This window comes from Micropterus salmoides, unplaced genomic scaffold, assembly GCF_014851395.1.
Source record: "Micropterus salmoides isolate LMB-PRFRI ecotype aquatic unplaced genomic scaffold, ASM1485139v1 Ms_hic_scaffold_9, whole genome shotgun sequence".
Lineage (NCBI taxonomy): Eukaryota > Metazoa > Chordata > Actinopteri > Centrarchiformes > Centrarchidae > Micropterus > Micropterus salmoides.
This window is the reverse complement of record NW_024044681.1, coordinates 31,265,727-31,293,360: the sequence shown is the minus strand read 5'-3', so window position 1 is coordinate 31,293,360 and position 27,634 is coordinate 31,265,727. Positions and strand designations below refer to the sequence as shown.

The 27,634-nt window shown below is 40.6% G+C and overlaps 1 protein-coding gene across 4 annotated transcripts in view; it reads left to right on the top strand.

Moving 5' to 3' along the window:
* Nucleotides 1-3,693: 3,693 nt before the first annotated feature.
* The window catches only part of camkk1a (calcium/calmodulin-dependent protein kinase kinase 1, alpha a), a 70,269-nt gene continuing 46,328 nt past the window's right edge, over nt 3,694-27,634 (top strand). For 3 of the 4 annotated variants that reach the window (XM_038707488.1, XM_038707487.1, XM_038707490.1), the window contains exon 1: nt 3,696-4,100. The gene's annotated coding sequence lies outside the window, so the exon portion shown is untranslated. Of the gene's footprint in view, nt 4,101-27,634 lie in introns of all 4 variants that reach the window. The other variant, XM_038707489.1, reaches the window with a different exon arrangement.

The window sequence follows — 27,634 nt, the reverse complement described above, 5'->3', positions numbered from 1 at the left end:
AATCACATGCACCTACACCTGCCTGTCTGACTACCAATTAACACACAGCCATAACTACTTTGTCATGCTTCCTCAGATCTCACATGTGAGAATGACACACACCCTCTCCAGGGGAAGTTCCCCTCTCCAGAGGAACTTCCTGGAGTGATGGTGGTATCCCAAGGGCTGCAGGGAAAATAGAAGAGGATCTCATTAGTATTAAGTGTGTTATTTCCACCCTGAGCCTCAGAGGGATGCAGGATAGGGAACGTAAAGCGGGGGCTCTGTCCCAGTGAAACACACACAAACACACAGGCCAATATCAGCTGAGAATACTTGACTCACTGATGAAGTAATGGAAAGGTCTCTGTCTCTTTGTGCTGCTAAGTTTATGTTGTATGAACATTGCCTGTAATAACAGTGTAAAACCTTCTCTGATTGAATTTGGTGCTCTGCTAAAATCACAGCAACATATCAGGACAGCAGACGTCTCAAAAGCACAAAGCAGGAAAAGTGCCTGTGATAAGGATTTTTTGACAATGGGCTTTTTAAAATACATTTATAATGAGATAAATGACAAACAAAAAAATCTGACATGTTGATGAAACACAGGGGGAAAAACCTGGACTTTGTGCAGGTGAAATAACAAGACTCTGGGGACTTACTTTTAAAATGACAAACAAAGGCTAATCTGAGTTGAATGATAAAACTCTAAAACAGCACAGATTTCTATGACCAACTGTTTTTTTTTTCTCTCAAACATAGATGATTTCTTTGCTTCTCTGAAATGGACTACTGCTCCCATTGATTATGAATTGTTTACCTTTGTAAAAAAGACAATATAGAAAAACATTGTTGTTTTCATTTTCGACTCCCGCACAAGATATCATTAAAAACATCTCTACTGGGAAAGTTGTAACACAAGCAGGAGTCACAGATCTTTGATAATGATCTGGTCACGCACCATGCCTCCATCAGACTAGTGTGATGTGGCCGGCCTCACTATGCACATACAAGGCTGTGCAGTGGCTGTTTTGCACTATGACTCATATGAGAACAAGGAGTAAGCTGCTCGCTGCAGCAGGCTCTGTGAGGACAAACATCTAGAAAACTGCCTTGAGACAGAAAAATAATTAAAATTTGGGGGTGACTGTGCTGAGAGAGAGGACATTCTGCCCCTTCTTCCATGTTGTCAGCCAGTGTTGTGCTCTGAGGCTGAAGCTGTTGCCAAGAAACTAAATGAACTCGCAATGAACTTCCCCCATGGCTGCGACGGGGAAAGGATAGTACTCCCAAAGGCTGCAGCACCCACTAGAACCTCTGTCAGTTTGATCGACCACTTGCTGCAGTTATATGATAAACAGTCACAGATACTGTGTAGTGTTTATAGTGACTGCAGACCAATGGTAAAATGTAAGTGCATTTACTCAGGTACTGTACTAAAGTTCAAAATAAGGTTGTTTTTTTTTTCATGGCACTTTATACTTCCACTCCACTACATTTTTTAAATATGCAACTTTTAACTCCATTACATTAATTTGACTGCAACTGTAGTTAATAGTTACTTTACAAATTAAAAAGATTTTACTTACAGTATATCAAATTAGAGGTGAAAGTCCTAGTCAATTAATCAATTACGATATTTATTGGCAACTATTTTCATAATCGTTTAAATCATTTTTAAGCAAAAATGTGAAACGGTTGATGGTTCCAGTTAGCTGCTTTTTCTTCCTAATTATTGCATTTATTTGACTTTAAATTTTGTTTGTTTGTTGAATTATTATTATTAATTCATTGAAACAATCAATGAATTAATATATACAATAGCAAAAGATATACATTTGCAAAACATTAGCTTCACCTCATCCAAATAAAACAGTAAAATGCTGCTTACATGTTAATGGATGAGTCATATATGATTATATATGTATCACTGTAAAAGCCACACGGGTCATTTTATGCATTAAGTACTACTTTAAGTACTTTTTCGTGATTATACATATACATGCTTTTATTTAAACAACTTTTACATGTAACAACGTAGTTTTACAGTTACTTAAGTACACGATCTGAATACTTCCTCCTGCTGTAGTTAAAGTCTTAGTGCTAATGAACAGTCAACTCAGTGAACACACACTTAGTACTTACAGTATTCTGAAGGGGGATGGTGGTCTTTGTACTAAATGAGTATAGTGCTTTCTGTTGCGTTATGATTTGTATTTTATTCAGAGAGACTGAATGATGTTGACACAGGCCTGCTACTACTGACACGCCATCCATCCTAAAGTGCTGTACAGAACAGTGTAATCTGTCCTCTGTTATCACCCTCTGCAGTATGTTGTCATGTGTCTCCTCTCAGGGACACATCACTGCTGTCATACAACTCAGACAAGATACAGTTAAGTGTAAAAATGAGAACGCACAGTAAAGGGATATTACATTGGGGGGACTGTGTTTGTCTGAACGTTCACTTCCAAATGCCAAAACAGGTCAGAGAGGCTCTGTGCAATAGGACCCTGCAGCCGATTTTTACATTTCAAGTTTGCACAATGCTGACATATTTTAAATTCAATAGAGTATCTTGACTGAGGGTGTTCTTGAATGTCCAATACAGCTTTCAAGTCCCTCTTCAACTCAGGTTAATGGACGAGTCACTGTGCAGAATGATGCTTGTGCCGAGTTTGAAACTAGACGGATGTTTCAGCATTCAGCTGTTTGTCTCGTAAATGAGTTTAACACATGTAGGAAATATCTTGTGACATCACTGGATGTCAGTCGACATCCAATATGCAACTTATGTACACAAGTGTGATGTGGAAACTTTAAGCCTTCAGAGGGAGAATGAGTAGAATTGATTGCTAGATTTTAAAACTAGTTTTCTGTGGAAAAACCACATCAGACACACATTATTAATCCAAGCAGGGTGGTTTTGTACCTGTCTTAAAACATAGGCCTATCTTATAAATCTTATAGATCTAAGCTTATACTCTCACACAGAAGAATGTCTTAGCCAGCAATGTAACTGCATTTTTATTTCCCTCTAAATCCAGTCTCCCTCATCTATCGCTCCACCGGAGCTGCTCAGTGTCTAACACAGTAGGAGACTACAGTATAATTCACCAGGCAGCAGAAGTGTAAATGTATGTAACTTTGAATGGAGGCCACTGCTCAGCAAACATCCTTTGTGGGAAAATGTGTTAAAGTATCTGCTGGGAATTTAATTGATTTTGATGACCATGGTTGATTACTGCATTGCCTGCAACATGTTCACTAGTCTAACAGTGCAGTCAGTCAGTAATTATATTACCCTCTGCAGTCAGAAATGACCGCTCTGCTTATCTTCCCTAATTACCGAGATGTTCATTTGAATTTGGTCAATTGGGAAATGAAATAGGGATATGTCCAGTAGAGGCGCTAGCTGTACTTTTGCTCCATAAATTCACAGCCCATAAAAGCCCATCTTTAATGGAGGAGCAGTATAGAAAATTCCACATGTAACACCTGTTTTTTTTATAAAACGTATAATCTAATTCCCTGCACATATAATGCTAGATATTATAATGGAAATCAGAACTTGTGATGGGCCCCAGTGTCTATATAATTGTGCAGTGAATAATGGCACGATAGTTGTCATGCGGTGGGAACAGGGCGGATTTTAGGACCCATGGTTTCATTTTATGTCGAATAATAAAAGTTGGGTGTCATTCGTGTGCTGTCGACATGCTACAAAGCAGTCTCAAAGTGTTTCTGGCCAGCCCTTCTGCTGCTGTATGCACATTGCAGTGGTGCAACAACCGCCAGCTGCGGGCTGTGTACACATTCAGCCGCTGGGTGTCTTCACTCTGTGGCTCCACTGTAGACAAGAGAGGGTAGCGTAGGCTGGTCTGTCCGTCTTTTCCGGAAGAGAGGGTATGAAACATGGGACACATCCCAGTTCAGCAGCTGATCCTGCAACACATCCAGCACAGAAGCCTGTGTGGATGACTCTCTGTTAGTCTGTGTTAATAGTCGGCTGTGAATAGAGTGAATCAAACAGGCACCGTGCGTCCAAACGGGACATCCCCCAAGATCCCTTTGACTGGAACGCTTAAACGCTCAAACACGCCCGAGCACTCATTTGGGTAAGTGAAACTTTTAAGATCATCTCGTGTGAAGTGCATTAATGTTTTGCCGTGGTTGGCAGGGCCAGTCGGTGCTGTGTGAATATGGGGAAGTGAAGCTGAATATGCTCTTGTGCAATGCAGATGGATAACACTGCACGTGTTTCCTCGCCGTGTTTTATTGTTGTTCAGTGAATTGCTCTTAATGACACTGGATCCTCTGCAGTTGCCCTGGATTTTAATCACTCTAAACACACACACACACACGCGCGCGCGGGCGTACACTTGGCACCATGAAATTGGAAACTGCACTGAAATGCAGCACGCATGAACGCTAAGAATCTGCCATTGATCTGGGTCATGCACCTGTAGTAAAATATTGTTGCCTCATGCATCGACATAGGACATTTGTTAAGTATTTAATTGTAGTGCTTCACAAACTGGGGTCCGGGATCCCACCAGGGACCTCAAGGCGACCCAGGTGGTCCCCAAAAGTGAGGATTTCTTTTTAGTGTGCTCTTCAGTCCAGTGACATACAAAGGTGTCTGGGTTTCCCTCTCTGAACCATGGACATGGGAGTGGGGTCTTTTGCTGAAATTATTCATTAATTAGTCAAATTTATTGATTAATCATTTAACTCATCAAGCTAAAAAGCCAAACATGCTGGTTCCAGCTTCTCAAAAATTTAATATCTTTGGAGGTTTGGATACTTGCACAAAATAAACAATTTACAGATGTCCCCTTGAGCTTTCTTCAAAAGCAATGAGCATTTCTCCAACATTTTGTCAACAAACTGATTAAACAAAGAAAACTAGATTTATTCAGTACTAAGAGTTATGGTTTGTTGCAGCCATATTGAACATGATTAGGGAGCCCTGGGGTAAGGTTGACCTGTCAGCGTAGACATACGACTGTAGTTACAGTGGTGACCAATAAGGCCTATTTTGTGAAATGACCTCATTCAGCACAAAGTCAGTGAGACTTTCTCAGTTTTAAACCATAAACAAAACGAAGGAAACATGGTTTTCCCTGTTCTAAAGTGTCTTTGGTGTCTAATTAAAACAAACTATGGCTTCATGTCTACCTCAAGTGGTGCTCATTTTACCCTCAGTTTAATCCCTCTTTCATGAGGCATAAGGCTGTATTGTTCCTTTGAATTTACTTGAAGGATCACTTCAAAATGAACTGACTCTCTGGTGCTGTACCTTGAAAAGCAACGAGTACATGCACCAAATGACTGTAGTGTCTCCACTTTTTTTCTTAACCCCAGACTAATGAATTGGTAGACTGCATAGTGTCTGCTCAGCAAAGAGAACCCCAGTTTCAGTGCAGTGTTGTTTGGTTAACTTGGTTGACAGTATGATGATTTGAATATTCACACACCAGTATTCAGAATGAGCTCTGCTGAAATGGCCAGAGGCTGTGTTGCAACTGTACTGATGTGTTTGTGTGTATTTTTGCTGAGCAGTTCAACTTCCCTCTTGTGGGTTCAGTTTATGTTCCATATGCAACGTTATGAGCTTTAAATCCCAGAAATTGGACTTTGATACATCGTAGGACAGGCTTGCATCAGGACTAAGAGCAAGATGAAATGGTTGTCCAAACCCAGGATCATGTGGCTAACTAGCCTTTTGTCCTGTTGTACCTCTGTGATTGATGAACCCTGCAGCAAAATGTTCCAAAGAACAAGCTTTATATTGGTGTAATGTCTGGAGTCATTTTGCGTAGTGTAAATTAGCAACATGAGCATCACCTCTGTTTCTGTTGCCCGCTTTTTCTTGCTAAATGTGCTGACAGCCATAACAGCTTTGGTAATCATACCAGAGCTACGACCCAGCTACTGAACAGAGGACATGTCAACACCTCCCATCTCCTTCAGCCCCTCTGGGAAATTACTTGAGTAGGATGGGCGAGAAAGAAATCGTCTTTGTCTGTGTGTGCAGGTTTGTGTCTATTTTGTTATTACTATATTAGTGTCTTTAATAAATATCATGAACAGTTTAACATGGAGGCCTGGACATCATCACCCATATTATGTCAAGCACAGCCGAATGCTAAGAATCAGAGAGTAAACAGGGAGTGTCTGTTCTTCAGCTGGTCCGTTCTGGCTGGTGAACGCTGCTGTACCCTGCTGCTTCTCTTTTTGCAAAAATTGTCTTTTCTTTTTTTTTTGGTCATCATACCAATTGAGTGTGATCACTAAATGATTGCAGAGCTACATACAATTAGGAGGAAGTGCTTTTCTTTGATACTTTACTTTGATGTGTAATTACTTGATGCATTCTCCAAGTGATCGGTGCGGGCTGCACCTCTGGATGCATCTTTGTGTGGGAGTGTACACATTTATAGGCTCTCAAAATGGATGAAAATTGAAATCCGTGCATGACCCTGGCCTAGATGGATTGGGTACTGGCAGGGTTTGATGCTTTGACGTACATCCATTAAAGGTATGAGTTAGAGTTTTCACAAATGGTAAACTACCAGCCACCTGTTTACTGGTTACCACTTATTATGTTTTTTCATCATTCTCTATTTCAGTGCTGTTCATCCTGTTCATATTGTCATTTTGTTTATTGTAAATACCGGATACCAAACCCACCTACCTCAAGTACATAACACCCGCACGTAATACTTATTAATTCCTGCATCCTTTGCACTGTGCTCATTGCACTATTGTCTCAATCTGTTGTTGTTTTTGTTTAGAGTGTGTGTATGATTTTATTATTGTATCATTGTATAAGTAAGCACATCGTGAGCAATGTACAATCCAGAGTCAGATTCCTCGTACGTGTACACAAACCTGGCAAATAAAGCTGATTCTGTTTCTAGAAGACTGACTAAGATTATACAAAGAATTTTCATTTGCAGTATAAATACTTTGACAGGATTGTTTCCCTCGGAGATGGAAGACAACTCCTCATGTGTGACTGAACTGTGTTTTCCAGTCTGGAGTGTTAAGACGCTCCACACTGTTGAATCCACAACGAAGAGCTCTTGATTTGATGTCTGACAGGCTTTCATATTACAGCTGTGAGAAAAGAGTAGCAGCTGTACCTGCTGTAGTGTTTCTCTTACAAAGCAACTACTGTTAGCACTGCATCTGCCACCTCCTCTGTGGACAATTCCTGCAGTCTCTGAAGGTGTTTGAGGAACTCCTGTCACGGAATCACTCTAGTGTGGGCTTGCGCTGTGTTTTAGGGTTGATCAACACACCAAGTTAGCAGAAGGCGAAGGCAAGCTTTCCGTCTCAGTTGAGATGACTAATGGAAAGCATCTCATGGAAAGCGAGTATTGTGTAAGCTTTGGAAATGATGGGCATGTCATTATTTGTGGAGGGTGTTTATCTTCCACGTGTGTTAGAGACTACTTTGTTGATGCTTGATCAACTAAAGCGCCTTGTGTTTTATAGCATATTTATCAAATATGGCTTTAGTCTTAAGTTCATGGTCTATATCGGGTCCTCATAATTTAACAGAAAAAATCTGCCCTGCAACCCTGTTAAAGTGACACTCACATGGTTACATTTTACACATCATGTCTAAGTTTACTTATTATGTTGAGTACTACTCAGCCTGTAAAAACAGTTTTATAATGTCTTCTTTGGATCTGGGCCGAGGTAGTTGGGCTGACGAACGCCTGGCGGGCAGGGCCGCCATGCTCATCAGTCTTGCCAGCTCCGGCGTTATTGTTGTAATTGGGCAGTTTCAACAGCACAGACCATATTAAAAAAGGCCGCGAATGAAGCTATTCTGAAACAAACTGTGCAACAGGAAATTAAAACAAGCAATGGCTTTTTTCTTTCTGACAGCAACATCAGAAAACAAATGTCCAGACAGAGGAGAGTATGTAAATTAATGCAACAGAGCCACATATTTTTGAGAGACCAGAAGATGCCTACTACTTTGTATGTGTGAACACAGTGTTAGTCTCGTTAATCTGTCTTTGTTAAATCGCCTAACTTCATACACATGTAATACTTACTTGCTGGAGTACCTCTTTAAATAGAGCCATGTCCTGATTGTGCCAGTCTGTCTCTTGCCAACTGTTTGTTGCCTTCCAGCTCTGAGGCAGCACCCCAAACATTTTGTCTACATGAACACAGGTATTCACATAAGCAACAAATGCAGTACTGATTCTTGTTCAGTTATTTTGTATTCAGTACACACTGTACAACTAAGAAATAATCTACAAAGACACAAGACATTCGGTGGGGTTTAACATAACACATGAAGAAAACTCTACATGAATTTCAAAAACTTTTATTTCCATTTAGTCAGTGAAAGATTTGCATGTGACATCTTACTGTCAGATGAGCTCACATCACTTCCCTAATGACTAATCCACTGAGGATAATTCTAGGAAGCAATCCATCCGATCAGGAGGGAGTATGTAAGATATACAAGCAGTGCTGTTAACCTCATACTGACTGTCATAGCTGCTATGGTCTTCGTCTGTGCAATAATGTTTGTCCTTGTCAGTAACACAAAAAGATTCACTCCCTCACCCCCACAACTCATTTTGCTATATTTATTTGTATAATTTATTTTATTTTTGCATAAGATATACGTAGTATAGTATAAGTATTACACTTTTGCTATCATGATATTGTTGTTTCATTTTGTTTCCTGTATACATGGGCAATCTTGTTATTTTAGAATATCAAGAAAGGGATAGTTGTGTATGTAGTGTAAAATATGAGCCCATCACCATGAGTGGTCCCAAAGGTAGCTGAAATGGAGATGATAAAACTTGATTATTCAAAGTGGAGAGCATTGGTTTGGAAAGAGTGAATGGATGCATGGAAATCCTGTGTCTGTCAGATCTATGGACCATCCCTGGTTCCTCCTGTCACATATCAAAGTGACTTTAAAGTCTTGAATTCTCCTCACTGTTGGTGTAAGGAAATTTAAACTCATAGATATGTTTGTTTTGTTTTAGGGTCCCTTTCAACATTTAACATTTGGGAGGACCCAGTAAAGATTGGCTTCTACTTGGAAATAAGCTAGCAAGCAAGACTAAAGCTTCCCTTTGGAAAGTGGAACTCTAGCATGCTGACATTAGCAAGTTATTATATTATAAACTTGTTTTAGTCACTGTCAACACTTTTTGTTGTAGCGGTGTTAGGATATATTAACAACATTGTTGTGAATAGAACGTATCAAAGGTAAAGTCACTGGAAAATGTGCATCCTGCTATAATTAAATGTTACCTTTCACACTTGCATTGTTGCATCCTATTCCAAATATGATTCAAATGTCAGCTACACTAAAATAAACTTGAAGTGAGACAAGTCAGCTACAAATCTTTTCTTTTTGTTTGTAGGGAGAGGATACATGAATACATTTACAGGTCCTCATTAGATCATACTGTGCCAGGCGCACAACCACATCTGCATATTAGCCTTCATTATTCAAAGCACAACCAGTAAGCGCTCTGGGGGTTCTCAGATCTTTTCGTTTACCTCATCCAAGTGCTCTCCTGCACTCCACCCCACTTGCACTTCTCCCCCGTTCCCATTAGCTGGTGTGTGAGAGACACCAGCATGAATGAGACTCTTACTGGGAACCCACACCAGTTAGAATTTTTACTGGAAGAGCATGGCTAAGCTGTAAGAAGGAAAGGAGTGAAAATAAAGAATTTAGTAATGTGTTCCTGTCGCTTGATTGAGTTTTTAGCCCTTTACCTGAAAGGGTTGCTACTTTTGGCTGGGTAGTCTTCTTAAAAGACAATGTTAACGGCATTGTCAGGCTGTGAATTTGTCAGCAAAAGAGACCCTACAGCAGTTTTGTGGTATTCTAGCCCTGTCAGCTTTAACATAGACAAGTAAACCTTAAGGCTCTTTAAATTTTATATCTAAATGTCTTACCCTGTTAGCTCAAGATGTTGTTCTGCTGTTTGTCCCCAGAACTCTGCTGTATTTCCATATGGCCGCTGAGCTAACTGAAATAATTGATGGCTGGTTGAGTTTGTGTCTTGCCTCTAGAGGGGCTTGTCTGTGTGCAGTCCAAAACTCTTCCATAACCCTGACACCAGCTTTTCCTCTGTGACTGCTTGTCGCAGTGAACTCCGCTGGGGGAACTGTGGACAGCCAACTTACTGTCTCCTTTCCAGGTTAGCCTCTGGTTTACAGTATCATTTTATTTCCTTCTGGAAGGGATGACAGTGTACAAAGATATTGATTTTTGCTTAGATTATAAATATTTAAAAATAGTAAATACTTGTCTCTGTGATTTCAAGTGAATGCCCACACAGTCATGGAGGCCAACCAGCCCACATATGGCAACTATCTGATACATAGAGTAGTAATAAGATATGCATTAACAGATGGTATTTTCTTTGTTTACATCTGATTGGAGTGATACATGGGTGGACTTGTTTAGCTGTGTGGATGGTTTTTGACCAGGTGTGTGTTGCACACAACAGGGGGTGTGCGGCACAATCTAGCTTCTATATATATAAAAAGAAATGGATTAGTTCCATGTAGCTGAAGGTGTCAACTTTGTAAAGATGATATCAGCAATGACTTCTTTATAAAATAACACAGTATATTAATTCTTAAGGTACTTGCTCATATGTTTTGCAGTTGTCATATGTATTTTAATTCTGTAATATTGCAATGTGTTTGTACATGATTTCTGGTCATTCTAGCAACATTGCTCAAGAGACTACGCTGTCAGTCTGTCACACAAGCTAACCTAACGATTGCTCTAAAAGTTGCTCTGTGTATCATAAGCTTTAGTCTTGTTATAAATATCAGTTTATTTGTGGGAAATGGCGTAGACATGTTTTATGTGTGTACACGTTTCCATCATGCATGGACATGTGCACAAAAACATGGAAAATGTGTTTGCCACTCAACATCATGTTACTCACTGTGAACAGCAGTATATTGTCGTTATATTACAGTTGAAAGGTGGGTCTTTTCTAATATAAACCTGTCAGAGACAGTGTGTGCTTGGTGACATGTAACAAAATGCTGGGACAGTACTCCCCACTACTACTACCTGCAGCTTCTCTGTATGACATGCTTTACTATTTCTGCTCAGGTCTCCTTGCAATAGCACCCGTAGAAGTATCCCTCTGTGTGGATGATGGAATTGCTTGAAAAAGCAGAGCTGGTAGTCTTTTTGATGAAATCCTGGATGAGAGAGAGAAGCAGAATCTGACCCTGGGCCAGCTGACACCAACACACTCCTTTTGAGAAAGCAGCCTATTTTAGTGAGCAAACCATTCCTCTCCTGGAGAATCGACCAATGTCGGCTTGTCTCTCCTGGCTCCTGCATCTAAATTTCTCTTTGTAGCTTGCACCAGGGTGGAGAATAAGAGACTCTTCAATGCTGCCGCTAACATTATTGATGAAGGGAGAAAGAGGCTCACAGCTCAGAGGGCTGAAATTCTTGTATGTGTGTGCTGTTGGAAGAAAAATGGAACTGGCACATCAGATGAGGGCTCAGAAAAAGCTGCTAACATTTGTCAGTAATTGTTGTCAGTGAAAGTAAAAAGCCAGCTTGTAAAATGGAAAAATTGAGTGCTTACTTGTAGTTGCTTTATGTTCCTCTATGGCAGCCCTTTAGAGGACAAAATGATAGTTCAGTAATAACAGGACCAGGGCTGCATGATATTGGAAAAAAATATAATATACACTGCTCAAAAAAATAAAGGGAACAGGACAATGTAACTCCAAGTCAATCACACTCCTGTGAAATCGAACTGTCCACTTAGGAAGCAACACTGATTGACAATCAATTAAATTAGCAAGACACCCCCAATAAAGGAGTGGTTCTGCAGGTGGTGACCACAGACCACTTCTCAGTTCCTATGCTTCCTGGCTGATGTTTTGGTCACTTCTGAATGCTGGCGGTGCTTTCACTCTAGTGGTAGCATGAGACGGAGTCTACAACCCACACAAGTGGCTCGCAGCTCATCCAGGATGGCACATCAATGCGAGCTGTGGCAAGAAGGTTTGCTGTGTCTGTCAGCGTAGTGTCCAGAGCACGGAGGCGCTACCAGGAGACAGGCCAGTACATCAGGAGACGTGGAGGAGGCCGTAGGAGGGCAACAACCCAGCAGGAGGAGCACTGCCAGAGCCCTGCAAAATGACCTCCAGCAGGCCACAAATGTGCATGTGTCTGCTCAGACGGTCAGAAACAGACTCCATGAGGGTGGTATGAGGGCCCGACGTCCACAGGTGGGGGTTGTGCTTACAGCCCAACACCGTGCAGGACGTTTGGCATTTGCCAGAGAACACCAAGATTGGCAAATTCGCCACTGGCGCCCTGTGCTCTTCACAGATGAAAGCAGGTTCACACTGAGCACATGTGACAGACGTGACAGAGTTTGGAGACGCCGTGGAGAATGTTCTGCTGCCTGCAACATCCTCCGGCATGACCGGTTTGGCGGTGGGTCAGTAATGGTGTGGGGTGGCATTTCTTTGGGGGACCGCACAGCCCTCCATGTGCTCACCAGAGGTAGCCTGACTGCCATTAGGTACCGAGATGAGATCCTCAGACTCGTTGTGAGACCATATGCTGGTGCGGTTGGCCCTGGGTTCCTCCTAATGCAAGACAAAGCTAGACCTCATGTGGCTGGAGTGTGTCAGCAGTTCCTGCAAGAGGAAGGCATTGATGCTATGGACCAGCCCGCCCGTTCCCCAGACCTGAATCCAACTGAGCACATCTGGGACATCATGTCTCGCTCCATCCACCAACGCCATGTTGCACCACAGACTGTCCAGGATGCTTTAGTCCAGGTCTGGGAGGAGATCCCTCAGGAGACCATCCGCCACCTCATCAGGAGCATGCCCAGGCGTTGTAGGGAGGTCATACATGCACGTGGAGGCCACACACACACTACTGAGCCTCATTTTGACTTGTTTTAAGGACATTACATCAAAGTTGGATCGGCCTGTAGTGTGGTTTTCCACTTTGATTTTGAGTGTGACTCCAAATCCAGACCTCCATGGGTTGATAAATTTGATTTCCACTGATAATTTTTGTGTGAGTTTGTTGTCAGCACATTCAACTATGTAAAGAAAGGAGTATTTAATGAGATTATTTCATTCATTCAGATCTAGGATGTGTTATTTTAGTGTTCCCTTTATTTTTTTTGAGCAGTGTATAATAAAAATATTTTACTTTTCTGCAATATTGCAAAATGAAAAAATACAGGAATTTTCACCACATGACTTCAATTGCTCTGTTTGAAAAGAATTACGCATCCTAGAATTATTGAGGTGGTTTTGCAGGGAAAATGCATAGAAAATAAAACTTTTGGAATAAACCAGCAATCCTCAGGAATAAAACTTTTTTTATTTCTTGACCTTGAAAATTATGAAAATAAAAGAGCAGCTATACACTAACCCCCTGAGTAGTTTACAAAATTGCTTTTCTTTTTGCAACCAAATTCACTGTTTTGGTGGTTTTCTCCTGTTCCTCACTTATTTTCAAGTTTTCGTCCACAAAGTTGAGGTGTTTGAGTTAATTTGAATTGCGTGACATTGCACATCCTGCAATATAAAAATTGTTGCATTTTATTTTTATGACGATCGACATATCCATTAAAGGCTAATCATTGCAGCTCTAGAATTAAGAAGATATTATTATCAAACTCCTTTTGTCTTTGACTTTTGTCATATTAAAAAAATAAATGGCCAGTGTCACACAAAACTGCAAATTTGCTCAACCACCAAGAAATGTAGATGAGGATGTTTAATCAAATGATCTGTAAATAATGTACATAATGATATTCTATGTCTTAAGGAGTAACTATAGGATGAGTCACCAAGGGCTGCAGGGCTAAATATTTGCTGTTGTGATACCAGCAGCTTGCTAATGTTGTTGCCTCCATAGTCCTCTGTCTGTGACCTTTCCTCAAACACAAAGAGCCCAACCTCGAGTCTGATTTTGTTTCTGAGACCACCAAAAGCACATTTAGGAACCTGTTCCATAGAGATAAGAGCTCAAAAAATTAACATTTTGTTTTGATGTTTTAAATGGTGTGAGAGACGGATTAGCTAGAGGAAAGCGCTGTTCATCCTCTTTTCCAGTGATGATTCTCTGAAATACAATTCAGGAAGGAGCTTGCATTTAAGCCAGTACAAAAAACAGTGATGATTACATGTGACTAACATCAAGGGTCAAACCAAGTCACAGAGGAAATGGCTATATTAAGTTAGATGGCTAGTGACTGCAGTCTTTGCTCATATTTAAATAACTTGCCATAATACAGCTAGTGTAATTATGTGACTAATTGTGTTTGTTAGATTGTTATCTACCGTCAGAGGTGGTGAACATCATCTTGTTAGTCACCATTTTACACATCTATACTATAATCTGCACCTGCACGACATCACACTTACACACTAACATAGTGAGCTTGTTGTTAGACCACAAACACACACAGAAAGACATACTGAGGGTAAAACACCTGTGGCTGAGTGAGGAGAACATGTGTGTTCATTTAGTGTGTAGATCATCTTGACAGTATGTACTCTCAGAATGTAAGGTCTGCACAATACCTTCCACATTATAAGGAAAGTAATAAATATTAGTAAATATTCATTGTTGACCATAAATCTGATCTGTAAAGCACAAAAAGGGGAGCCTGATCCCTATTTGATGGATTGCCATTATATATTGATTGTGCAGACATTCAACGTCCTCAGAGGATCCTACTGATTTTGGTGATAAATTAACCTTTCCTCCTGCCAACATGAGGTTGACATTTGAAAAATTGTGGCCATTGGATGGATTTGCATAAATGGTACACATATTTATGTCCCACTCATGTTAAATTCTAATAACTTGGGTGATCCCTTGACTTTTAATATAGTGTTTCAGTAGTCTCAAATATTTTGGTTGACAAAAATATCTGCATAAATATGACATAAATGACAGATCTCTGCAGTGAGACAACACACAGTATGTGGTGGAGTCTATGTGGTTACATTTTCTGATGCCATATTGTTAGTTATTTATTTAATTTAATTAGAATATGGATATGCAAATGCATATTTAAGCAGTAAACCTGACAACTTCCTGTAATGAAAACTTTACAGTACAGGGGGGGGAAAAGTTTAATTCATTAGAGGAAACAGACTAAATTTTTTTACATTTTTTAAATAAAAATATCCCTCATCTTGAGGATTGCTGGTTTATTCCAAATGATTTCACTGGATAAATTTGGAGTACAAAATTTCTGACCTGACGTGTAAAAAAACAGAGAACATTATTTACTGATTGTGACTGATCCCGTACCCTTGTCTGAGCTCTAAATCTCTAAATCATTTAATGAAGTTACAGATGTTGTGCCACATGCATAAAAATGCATAAAGTGCCTCTCTCTCAATTTGGAGAAACGCATATCATTTGATGGCTGCAGGTGTTTAATAAACTGGAAGGAAAGCATACAGATGTCGGCAACAAACAAAACATCAGTACTGACGTTCTGCAAAACGTTTAGATATATATTTCATAAAGTGGCTTTGTAGCTTTCTCATATTTGGTGTGAAATTTTTAATCTAATTGTATGTGTGTGTGTGTGTGTGTAAGCCACAGAAACGATGAAAGTGATTAAGGAAAGGATTAAGATGGATAGACAAGACATTGAGGACATAGATGATTTACATTACTACTATTATCACTTACACTGACTGACACATAGTTTTCACTTACTACAAAGAAAAAATATCCCATTGCTTTTTTCTTGGTGTTAATCTGAGACCGCTGCACACACACTGCTCCATAAATGGATCTTATAGCTTCAAATCTCCAGATAAAAAAATAGTACTATGTCCTTATGGATTAGGTTCAGCACTTGCTTATATAGTATGCATTTTTATTGTAGAGTCTGTAAGGAATAGTGAAAGCTGGACTTGTGTCCTGGCTCCAGCCAGCTCCAGTCTTGGTGCATCAGGACTGACCTGGCAGCCTGCCACATGACCGCAGGTTTCTAACGGCGATGAGAAGGGATAGAGATTGCTGGGATATTCTCCCTCTCTGAGGATTTAGAGGGTATTGAGTGACACTCCCAACGGAGAAGATAGATGGCTTTTCTTTTTTCGCAGCAACAGATTAATCCTCTGCAGCTTCAACTCATCACATATTTCCAGCATCATGATATTGAAAGCTCTTCTATATTAACTCTTTCAGCCTCTCTTGCTATCCCTTCCGGACTCGGCCGAGTGCTACTAACTTCTTCTAAAAATAGATGATTAACTAGAGGCATGTCCAGCTTCCAGACAGCCTGAGCAGTGTCACAAGGACAGAGGGTGGAGCCACCATCAAGGCCCGCCCCACCTGAAAATATATAGTCCTCATAACACAAATCTGCAGATGGGTTTTCACATGTCCTTCATCTGGGGGGGTGGAGGGATATCCTGTCCTTGTTAATGGGACCCTTGTCAGGCGGCATTTCTAGGATTCCAGGAAGGTCAGCCATGCTGGAAGGAGTCATTCAGTGTGAGTAGAGGAGAAATAATTGGCTCATCCAACTTGCCAGTTTGCACTGTCATATCCTGCGTAATCCTGGGCTTATTATTGCCTGAGGCAGCCAACCTCAGAGAGGGTGGCCCTGGATTTGGTTTTGCCTGTCCCAGAGTGTATTTCTTCCCAGTCAAATTGATCGCTGCTCATGGACCCTGTGTCCTCTGTCTAGCCTGGGGAGCAGAGCTGCCTGTTTTCTCCATCACATTGATTGGTTATACAAGAATGTGTTTAACAGGTTTATGGATACAGCTGGTTGTGTCTCGCACAGTTGGCCTGTTAATCCTGTGGATTGAGTTAAAGAGTTCCTGGGATTAGTCTGTGACAGGTGAATACACGGGAAAGTATTTTCTACTGGAAAGTACTGCGATTATGGTGTTTGTTCCTGTGTATTTAAAGCTAAATTTTGTGCGTGTGTGTGGACAATTGAACCTTACAGCTGCCTGTGCTGTAAGGTTCAATTGTTTATCATCAGCAATACGAAGAATATTTGTGTGAGCCAGGACCTGGGATTGATTCATTATTTAACAAAACACACACACACCTTGTGAAAAACAACTCCTACATTAGAATGCTGTTTGTGGATTTCAGCTCAGCATTGTCAACACAATCTCCCCAATTAATCTGATCGTTAAACTTAGCACTCTGGGTTTAAATACAACACTCTACAACTGGATATTGGATTTCACAAACAGACCCCAGACATTTTGGATTTGTGGACAGACCACCTCCTCAACTAGTGCAAGTGCTCAACAGCCTCCTTTTAACGCTGGACACCTACGATTGCACCCCCGACAAGAGAGAAGAACCTGACATGGTCATCTTACATCTCCATGCTGGTGAAAATCAACTATATTTCTTAAGTAAGCTTAACAAGGCGGTTTATGTGAAACACAATTATGTGATGCGTTCCGAAGATGAACTACAAAAAGTTCATTTTTGACCTGTGCATTCCTATTATGTTGTTTTAATACAGGCCATCTAAAGGTGGAACGGTGGAAAATATTACTTCATTACCAAGGTTGCAAAAAGGCATATAGGGTACCAGTCACCAAATAATCTAAATGGTTGTCACGTTGAGAATGCTTGCTCACACTCATCCTCCTGCCTACCCATATTTATTAACATGAATCCCAATTATTGTATGTAAATAAAACATTACATTTACTCAGGAGGCCATTGGTCACGTAAAATTTAAAAAATGTATTATTGATATTGCAGAAGGCTAGCAATACATTGGCCAAAAATAACTAATGCAAACTGAAAATATAACGTTAGGATAATGTTGAAATGTGTAGGCTAACTTAATATTTGACAAGACTAGTAACATAGCAATATAGGTTTCAGTTAGTGTTGACAGTTCAAAATGTTTGCATATTAACAAGTTATGGCATAAGAGAGAAAAAGCTTAAAGGAGACCTATTATGATTTTCCATATTTTATGACTTATCTACAATGTTACAATATTGGATGTTCATTTTAAACATGGCCAAAGCTTCAAACAATGAGTGTGTCTGTGAGCAAAAACCTCAGATTTCTTCCTGTTGTGAACGCTCTGTTTTGAACTGCTTTTTCTACCAAGGGCTCTGTTCTACAACATACCGAGCCAGACAGGGAAGGTATTCCATATATGGTTATTTGCTCCCACAGCAAAAGCACAGCAACGCTCAGTCTGCCTGTACCTCTCAGTGACAACAATAGTTTCAGGTCTTGGCCAATCAGAAGACAGTGGGCTTTGAGAGGGGGAGCCTTAAAGAGACAGGAGCATCTACAGCTTGTTTCAGACAGAGCCTGAAATAAGGCCTACATGAAGAGCCAGTATAAGATATTTTTTTTGTTATTTTTTTGAACTTTGAATCATGCAAAGCTGCCATACAAGAGTCACAGAACTACAATGTAGGACTGGAAAAGCAGTCTCCTTTAATAGCCAATGGAAACTTAGATGGTGATCAACGTCCTTCCATCATGGTCGATGGATTTCTTTTTTTTATTGTAGGAAATTCAAACGCAGCAATTTATGGCATATTTCAACAATCCATAAAATAAAAAAGTGTTGAAACAGTATCAGATTACAGCAAAGCCAAAAGAAAACAAATGTTTTTGGACGTATATGCAGGTTTTATAACCTGAAAAACCAGGGACTTGTCAGGGACTTCTGTCCTGATAGCCAACTTAAAGTTGTATTTTAATTTACTTTGTATTTTTAGATTTACATCTATAAACATATCAAAGACAGTTAGATAACAAGATTTTCCAAAGATTTTTCATTTTCTGTCTTTTAATGTCAAAACAAAAAATGGGATCGAAGGCCAAATTCCCGTGTCAAGTTCTTGTACGCTTTTAAAGAGGAGCAAGAGAAAGCATCCTGACTGGAAACATCACAAGCTGGCAGGGGATGTGCATGGCCCAGGACTGGAGGGCTCTGCAGCAGGTGATTGAAACTGCTCAGAAGATCATTGGTACCTTTCTCCCAAGCATCGGTGATATCGGTGAGGTGAGATGCCTAAACAGAGCCCAAAGGATACTAAATGACAGTACCCACGCCAGCCACAATCTGTTCACCCTGCTGCCTTCTGGGGGAGAGATATAGGAATGGTCGAGGTGCATTGGTAATTGTGGGTAGATGCGAAGTTTTGTCCATCGTGAATCTGACAATGTTATAGCAATGCTGTTAGTTTAAAGGACAGATAATAGTTTAGGTTCAAAAAAGTACTTTTAAGGTAAGTGAAACATTGGGGATTGGCTTAAAATGACTGCTGTTTACAATTATAACCACTTGGTCAGTAGGAAACAGGAATCAAACAGGAGTCTGTTGTGGCTCTATAATAACATCACACAGTTTCCTCCTTTGCTAAAGATGGATAAGAGTCAGAATTACTACAGCTGCTAGAGGTTTTTGTCACTTGAACGTGAACAAATGTTTGTGGGCGTTTGCTGAAACAACTGATGATCTTTTTTTTCTTCTAACAAATCACAGCGTACACAAAACAAAATATTTAAATTGAACGAAATTTATTCCAGTTAGAATATTTTACTTCTTTCCAGTTCTGTTGTTGACTAGTTCTGAAACAGCAAGTGAAATGAACCTCTGGTGGATTTTCTTCTCACTTTGTTCAAAGTCTCAAAAGGCCCTTTCAGGACGATGTTTTCTTTAGCGAGTGGATCACTGTCATGCTCTGGGTGCTGTAGTCTGCGGTCTGCATCTGCTAGTTGAGTGGTGATTTTAGATACTAATGTGTTGTTCTGCATCTGTTGTTACCTTTAACAATAAGTCTTTGACATTAAATATATTCATCAACATTTGTAGTGCAGAGAGTTTCCCTTGATCACAGTTGATATCTGTTTCTAGAGGTCCTTAAGATGCTGTGCACTCTGCTCCATATGAATGAGGCTCACTCAGCATAAGATGATGAGGCATAATCACTGCCAACTGTTTGCTTCCACAAAAGGAGGAACATGGGGAAACGCTAATTCTAGTGTGCGTGTGTATGTCTGTATATGGATGAAATGTCTCCCTTAATCATTTTTTCAAAAAACAATATTGTGGATGTGCGTAGGTTGGTGTGTGTGTTTGTGTGTGGATGTGTGTGCACAAAAGCCATGCAAATCCAAGCTGTTCCCCTAGGCTTGCTCTATCATCCATCAGGAACAGCCAGTTGACATTCCTGCTGGGCTTTCCACCCTTCGCTCTCCTGCATTTGTTTTCTCTGCAGTTAATGTGACCTAGCCTTTGTTTGAGTTTGATGAAATGTGACAGGAGAAGGTGACAGGAGAGAAAGGCTGATCAACCTGTGGGCTCAGAGATGGTTTTGGGCTGATTGTGGCCTTTAACTAAATATGGGATAAGAGCCAGTGAGAATGGTGCCTATGGTTTGTAAAACCCTGCAGTAAAATTGTGCCGCCTTTATTAAAGATGAACAAGATGTTCACTGCCTAAAATAATTTTAGTTGTAGAGATTTGTATTCGCATGATTGCATAAACGCTGTTTCCACCCGGCCAAGACTGTGAATACTGGTGACTGGGGAGCACTGAATCATTTTGACTTGACATAAAATGTGGTCACAAATTAAGACATGGGATTGCTTATGGGCATGTTTGTGATATTTCTTTCACAACATCTGTACTGATGGTCTTCCTTAAAAAAACCTATTTCTGGTCAAACTGTGCTAATGTGCTTCAGTTGCCTTTTTAGCAGGTTTTATAGTACAAATGAAGATAATTTAATTTCAGTGGAGATAAAGCTGTGTATATACAAAAATGGCACCTAGCAGAGTTCAAGGCCATAGAATAAACAGAGATTCCACAGTCTAATGTATGCACACTGCCTCAGCGTGAGTAGGACTGTAAATATAATCTGGGCCTGTCTGTAAGGTGCAAGAGGGATCAATGCCCAAAGATTTAGCTCCTACTTTAAACTGTAAAATAAGATTTTTGATTTCTTTTGACAGTTACTTGGTGTGGTTGAATTACCTTGCAGTTTGTTTTCCAGGTGATAGCGATGCACCGTGCAGGTCATTAGTCTTTGTGTTCCACATGCATGTCACAGAAAAATTCAAACACACACAGCTTGATATCTCACAGAGACAAGACAGGGACGTGCATCCAATATACATTTGCCACAAATCAGTCTTTCTTTGTTAGAATTATTTTCGTTATTGATGAATCTAATGATAATTTTTTTAGGCAAACCAGCACTAACAGTAATTTCAACCAGTTCCACACAGCAATATATGTTTACATTCAAGTGACAAAGCCCTCTAGCGGCTGTAGTAATTATGATAAGGAGGAAGTCAGGTGACGTGGTGGATGGATGAGTCAAAAAAACATCCGACTCTAACACGTCGATCATTTCCAACTCCAAGTCAGTATTGTTTATTTTTTTAACTACGTGTTTAAGGTCGCCTAAACTTAACCAACTAATTTTAATCCAAAACACGATGTTTCTCTTATCTTAGCAAAACTTCTTTTAACCCAAACCATGATCCCTCCCTAACTTTAAAGCTTTGTCGCACAATAAAAATATAAAATATGCCATCCTTCTGAAAGAGGTGTCAGATTAGGAAACACTTTCATGGGCATGGGCAAATGACATATTTTAATTTAATTTCAAGGACTTTGTCTATGAAACACCAGAAAATAGTGGGAACCTTGCATACATTGCATAAAAGATCATAGTTGACCAAAATTCATCCTAGTGGCTGAGTGGTATGTCTCCATGCTGGTCTCTAGAGGAGGTGACACAGGCCTGGACTCTCTCCCACAGTGCTGATGAAATTTGGTATCGGTACACAATATCAAGAGGATTACAGTGTAATTCTCCCTATAGTGCACTGCAGTTACCTTCAGATACTGTACCATGACTCGTCCCTGCTAAGGTTAAGTCCTACTGGATAAACATTGTAGGCATGTGGCCACAGTATGCTATCAATATGTACTTGGTATTGACAAATTGTGAACTCTTGATGTGGACCATCATACATTTGATGATCTTACAACACAGGAAACCTGACAACACATAATGCATTAAAATGCCTCATGCAAATGCAAAAAGAAATCTGGTTTGGTTTCATCATTGCAGTGCAGATTGTCTTCCAATTACATCTTTGTAATCAGTGAGCTATCCCGTTGATTGCCTTTGAACCTGTTCAGCAAGGTGGTGCACCTCACTTCATCTATTCAATTTAAATTTCACATTTGATGCCTAGTTTGGCTGAGAAAGAAGACAGTGAAGAAGAAATTCACTGCTGCCCACTATCAAAGGAAGAGAGCACCAAATGTACGCTTTCAACATACAGCCTTGCCCTCTAATCAAAGCATTTCGCTGTATACTGAAGTAACGTGGATAAAGGCTGTATTTTTCAGATAACATAAATCGCTGCAGGTCTGCAAGGTCAGAAGCTTGTATAAGCTCAACTAGCAGGCTTTGAATGTGTACTGTAGATGCTGTGCTTACTCTTTACTAGAGCCTGACCGATTTATCATTTTGCAGATATTATCGGCCGCTCTGCCCTATCAAAAAATGCTACCTTATGTGTTCCCTTTTCCAATCCCACAAAGTTATAGCTCTCACAGTATTATGACATCTTCTGTTTTTTGATTATATTATAACATCATTTCAGGGGTAGCGTATATCTAATATCCCGTATCAAAAAATTATCCCACTACAGAATAATTTTATATTGCACCACTACTCACTCCAGGTGTACTGTAAGGAGATGGGGAGCATGTTGAAATACTATATTATGCCATTTTTATTTAAGATATCAGGGGTAGTGTATTCTGATTATTATTTTTTGATATAGCTATCTATCTCGACGGGATGCCCAACAGCTAGGTTACACAGATTTATGGGCATGGAAACAGACCACGCTTGTGGGTCATACGCATGCACAGAACCACTAAGTAACACATCTCGATAGATAGCATAAATCAACAGAACACTGGCTCTGCTGGTGAGTAGCCCCAGGTAGCTCCCACACTCATTGTTCCCGATGAGTTGGTCTTTTGTAACGTCAATTACGTGACTTAAATAATAATATTGAAAATAGCCCTCACCACTTTTCCTCTTTAGAGACCAGACTTGATAACCCTCCCATTTTTCACTGCCCTCTCAAGGCTCAGCAGCGTGTTTAATGTTACGTTAACCTAGTGTTGGAGGCTACACTGCTGACAGACGTGATTGTAGATTTATTTCTGAAACAGTTTGGCAGTTCTGGTGACCGGTCCTCTCATTTACTCTCATTACTTCTAAATATTTTCTAACATCGGCAACAGCAGATAACGCTGCCTGTTGCTAAATTAGCCACAAAGCTAATGCCATGTTTATCAGTGAAGGTGGCTAACATTAATGAACAATTAAACTGTAGTGTCTCTAGTTACAGTCGGGGTGTCAGAAATGATTAAATGTGAGCTGAACAAGTATCTAACACACAGTTGCAGCTCCTCGTTGTAATGTAGACTTGTTGACAGGGTCCCGCTGTCAACCGCTTTTACCAGAGTTTGTAGCGTGGACAATCTGGATTTACAGTGACGACTGTATCTAAAGAAGGGTTAGAGTCCCTAAGTAACTAAAGGAAGGATATAGTGGGAGATGGGGAATCAAAGGAGTAAAATAAGCAAACTTTATTTAACTTTTAAACTTTTTTTATATTTCCCTGTTGCTTTTATGTTTTATGTAAAGCACATTGAATTACCTTGTCGGACAATATATCGGCTATCGGATTTTAAAATCCTCAGATATCGGACTTAAAAATCCCTTATTAGTCGGGCTCTACTCTTTACACTTAACAAAATATGCAGGACCAATAAACAAACAAACACTTGATGAATGATCTGCTTTGGGTGCAATAGTAAGGTTTGTTCCAGGTTTCTCTGCCTTTCTTGTCTGTGAATGAAGCATTTAATTTTGATTTTGGCCTTGGATTTCTGCTTGCTAGCTACACACAACAAGATGATGGCAGAGACAAATAGAAGCTAAGTTAAGAGTGAAAGTGGTTTACTAATGGAGCACAGGATTAATTTGTTCACCCTATACCACCCACTCACTCCTCTTACTGTAATTGGCTCTGTTAAAGCTTCTTTCCATCTAAACTAGTTGAAAGATAGCAGCTTTTCAAAAGACTTCAGATGCGGTTCTCTGTGTTCGCTCTGAATTAACCTATCTATTTTCTTTTTCCTCATTTTGTTTACCTAATTAAAGAAACATGTTGCACAATTATGTTTGCTACTGCAGTGCGACATTTTGTTGAGAGAAAGCATCAATCTTCTTAATTGCTTCCATTAACAGCATAATACCGAGAAGTTCCGAATAAGCTTTATTTCATCTTGTTCCTTTGTGTCTAACTTTATTTTCTTTTACATAGATTATTAAACATGAAATTAACGTAAGTAAGAACCGAAATTTCAAAAACACCAGTAAAATAGATAAGCTTTGAACAGGGGCTTTTAAGTAGGCAATACAGTACACATCTATTCTTAAATTTCTTTCTTGATTTCAAATGAATATGTTAATTGATTTTTAAAAAGCATATGAGGAAGCACCTCTTGGCTCTGACAGCAGTGTTACACAAAACCATCAAAATGTAAATGATTCATGCTTCGACTATCAGTCGGAACTTTTTTTCAAGCATCCTGAAATAAAATTTCCCACAGATGTTCAGCAGTATGATACCCCAATAACTGGAGCACACCCTCCAGTTCCCCTTTTTGCAAATAGGAACCACAGCCCTGGCCTGTCACTCCACAGGTAATGTCCCCGACCTCTACGCTACACTGAAGATGCGTGGCAGCCAAGACAACCCAACAGTTTCCAAGTCTTTAGCGTCTCAGGGCGAATCTCATCCCCACCCCAGTGCCTTGCCACGAGGAGCTTCTTGACTGCTTCAGCGACCTCTGCCAGGGATATGGGTGAGCCTTCCCCCGAGTCTTCAGACTCTGTCTCCTCCACAGAGGACATGTCGGCAGTGTGCAAACTATACCATGGCTTTCGGGGGAGCTAACTTTTTTTTCACTCTCTCCGAGGGAAATTATATTTATTATTATAATAAAGAATATAATTATTAATAGCATTATCATAGGTGGCCATTTTGCTACAATTACGCTTACGACCTTTCTTTTCTCTGTGAGGGGGAAGAATTTTGAAAAGTTGCATAGCGCTGTGGAGAGCCCCCAGCTGCAGTATAGTGCATGGATCATGCATAATATTCATCCAGCCAGACGGAAGAATCACAAACCGTTCGGTTGTACTAGCAACACAACCTATACCAGAGAGGGAGTGGGGCGGACCAGGGACAGGAGATCGGAGCGACAGGCCCCCTGCAGACGGTGGGTGATCGTTCCGTCTGGCTGGATGAAGTCTGACGCTCCTGAATTTATGCATGGATCCGTGATGATTGAGAAATGTAGAAATTAATGGCAATAAAGCATGCTGTCAATATTTTAGAGACACCCCAAAATATCACAAATCATGCATTTAGGGGAGCTAAGCTCCCCCTGGCTTCCCCGTACTTCGCACCCTGCATGTTGGTCGGGTCCAGGAGCTCCTCAAAGTGCTCATCCCACTGCCCAGTCTAGGTCAGCAGTTCTCCCCAGCTAAGCACAGCCTGAGCAAGGCCCTGCTTTCCCTTCCTGAGCCATTGAACGGTTTGCCAGGACTTCCTTAAGGCCAAAGTCCTTCCCGAACTCCCTCACGCCCGGGTTTTTGCTTCAGCGACCAATGAAGCTGGAGCCACTTAGCCGCCTCCCAGTACCCCTCTGCTGCTGCTGTGTCCACCAGCAGGCACCAATGACCTCTTGCCAGCTCTACAAGGCAGGGCAGAGTGGCCAACTCAGATTCCATGTGCCCAAACGCCCCCGGGATGTGCAATGTGTAACAACTTTAAATTGTTCTGAAGCTTTTATAGGAAGGCATTTAACAGGTATACCTTGTGTGAACCTTAGCTTACACTGACATTGTGTCTGTTTCATAAGCGGACACCAGGCTGATGATTAGAACACAGGCGAGGTTTATTGACACGAGTGCTATGGAACGGCCAGAGAGTAGGGGAGAGGGCTGAGGCTTCCAAGTCCGGCGGGATTCCAGCGATGGCGTTAGAAGCACAGATCAGGGCAGACAGATTGGCAGGTGGGCGGCAATAAAGCAGGCAGGTACCGGTAAGCGGTCAGGCAGCGACTTGCACACGGGATTGACTTTAGCAAACGTAAAACAAGAAGTTAGGTAAAGGTCACAAATTACTCAACTAGAACTAGGAGAGTAGGCCGGAGCAATATCCCACAGGAGGTAAACTGACAAACTGGCGAAGAGCGGGAGCTGGACCAGAGTATTTCACTGCAGGAGTTGATTGTTGATGAGCCACAGGTGCGAGTTGCTGCAGGTGGTGATGAGCCTGGACTGGACACGCCCACACACACACAGGACCTGACAGACAAGACTGCCAGAGACAGCAGGGAAGGGAAAATTGGGAAAACACAAGGGAGGGGGAGGAGTCATAATACACACATAGCTGTGTAACATAGTGAGGGCAAAAGTGTTTGATTTCATCTCAAACATTCGTACAAGAAGATGGATGGGTGCAGTGGAAAATATCAAGGTTAGATCTGAAAGAAAATGTGAAACCTAATAAAAATATGTTCTCCATAATTAAAATGTATGGTTACCTGCTCCTGTAAACAAATAAAATTCTTGGTGCAGCTGAAATTAATAATCAGACCACTGCAGCTCCTCCACCTCCCACTTCTACCAAGATATTGCTCACACAATCAGCGGGCTGAATGGTGCTGCAGTGGAAAGCAACCTGTTTCAAGAGACAGATAATCACTAGTTGTGATAAGAATTAGCTAAATATGACAGGGCCTTTTTTGTTTTTGCTCAAATGAGTCAAGAGTCAAACAATGCATTCCCTGCTTGCTGCTGACAGTTAAAAGGTTTTTTCCTGTATTCGCAATTTACATAGATTGAATAGGAGTCATCTGAAATATGCAAATGGAGGTGGGCAAATGCTGGTGTGTGTGTGTGTGTGTGTGTGTGTGTTATGGGTAACCAGTGTCCCTGCCTCATGACAAGCCATTACTCTTGTATGAATAGTGTATTCATTGATATTTTTGTAATCAAACAGTTATGGATGAATCACTAATGAAAACACTAGCATGAAAATTTACCGCTTATAATTAGCAATTAAATTACAGGTGACACGCTGTGCTCCCAAATCACTCTGCTCTCAGGGACTTAAGTTTATGACCAAATACCTACAAAACTAATGACATTCCCATCAGCCTCTGCTGTACGTACTAATTAGCAAATGTTAGCAACCTAACATGCAAAATAAGAAAATGTGCACAGTAAATATTATACCTGCTAAACACCAGCAGTGTTACATGGTGATTGTGAGCATCTTATCCGACATTAGCATTTAGTTCAAAGCACCACTGTGCCTAAGTATAGCCTCAAAGCGTTGCCAGCATGGATATAGACTAGTGGTTATGGTAAGAAAACGCATTGGTCTATCCACTATACTTCTGTATATCAGCTACACAACAACCACTATGTTCTATTCATTTGCTGTGCCAGTTAAATG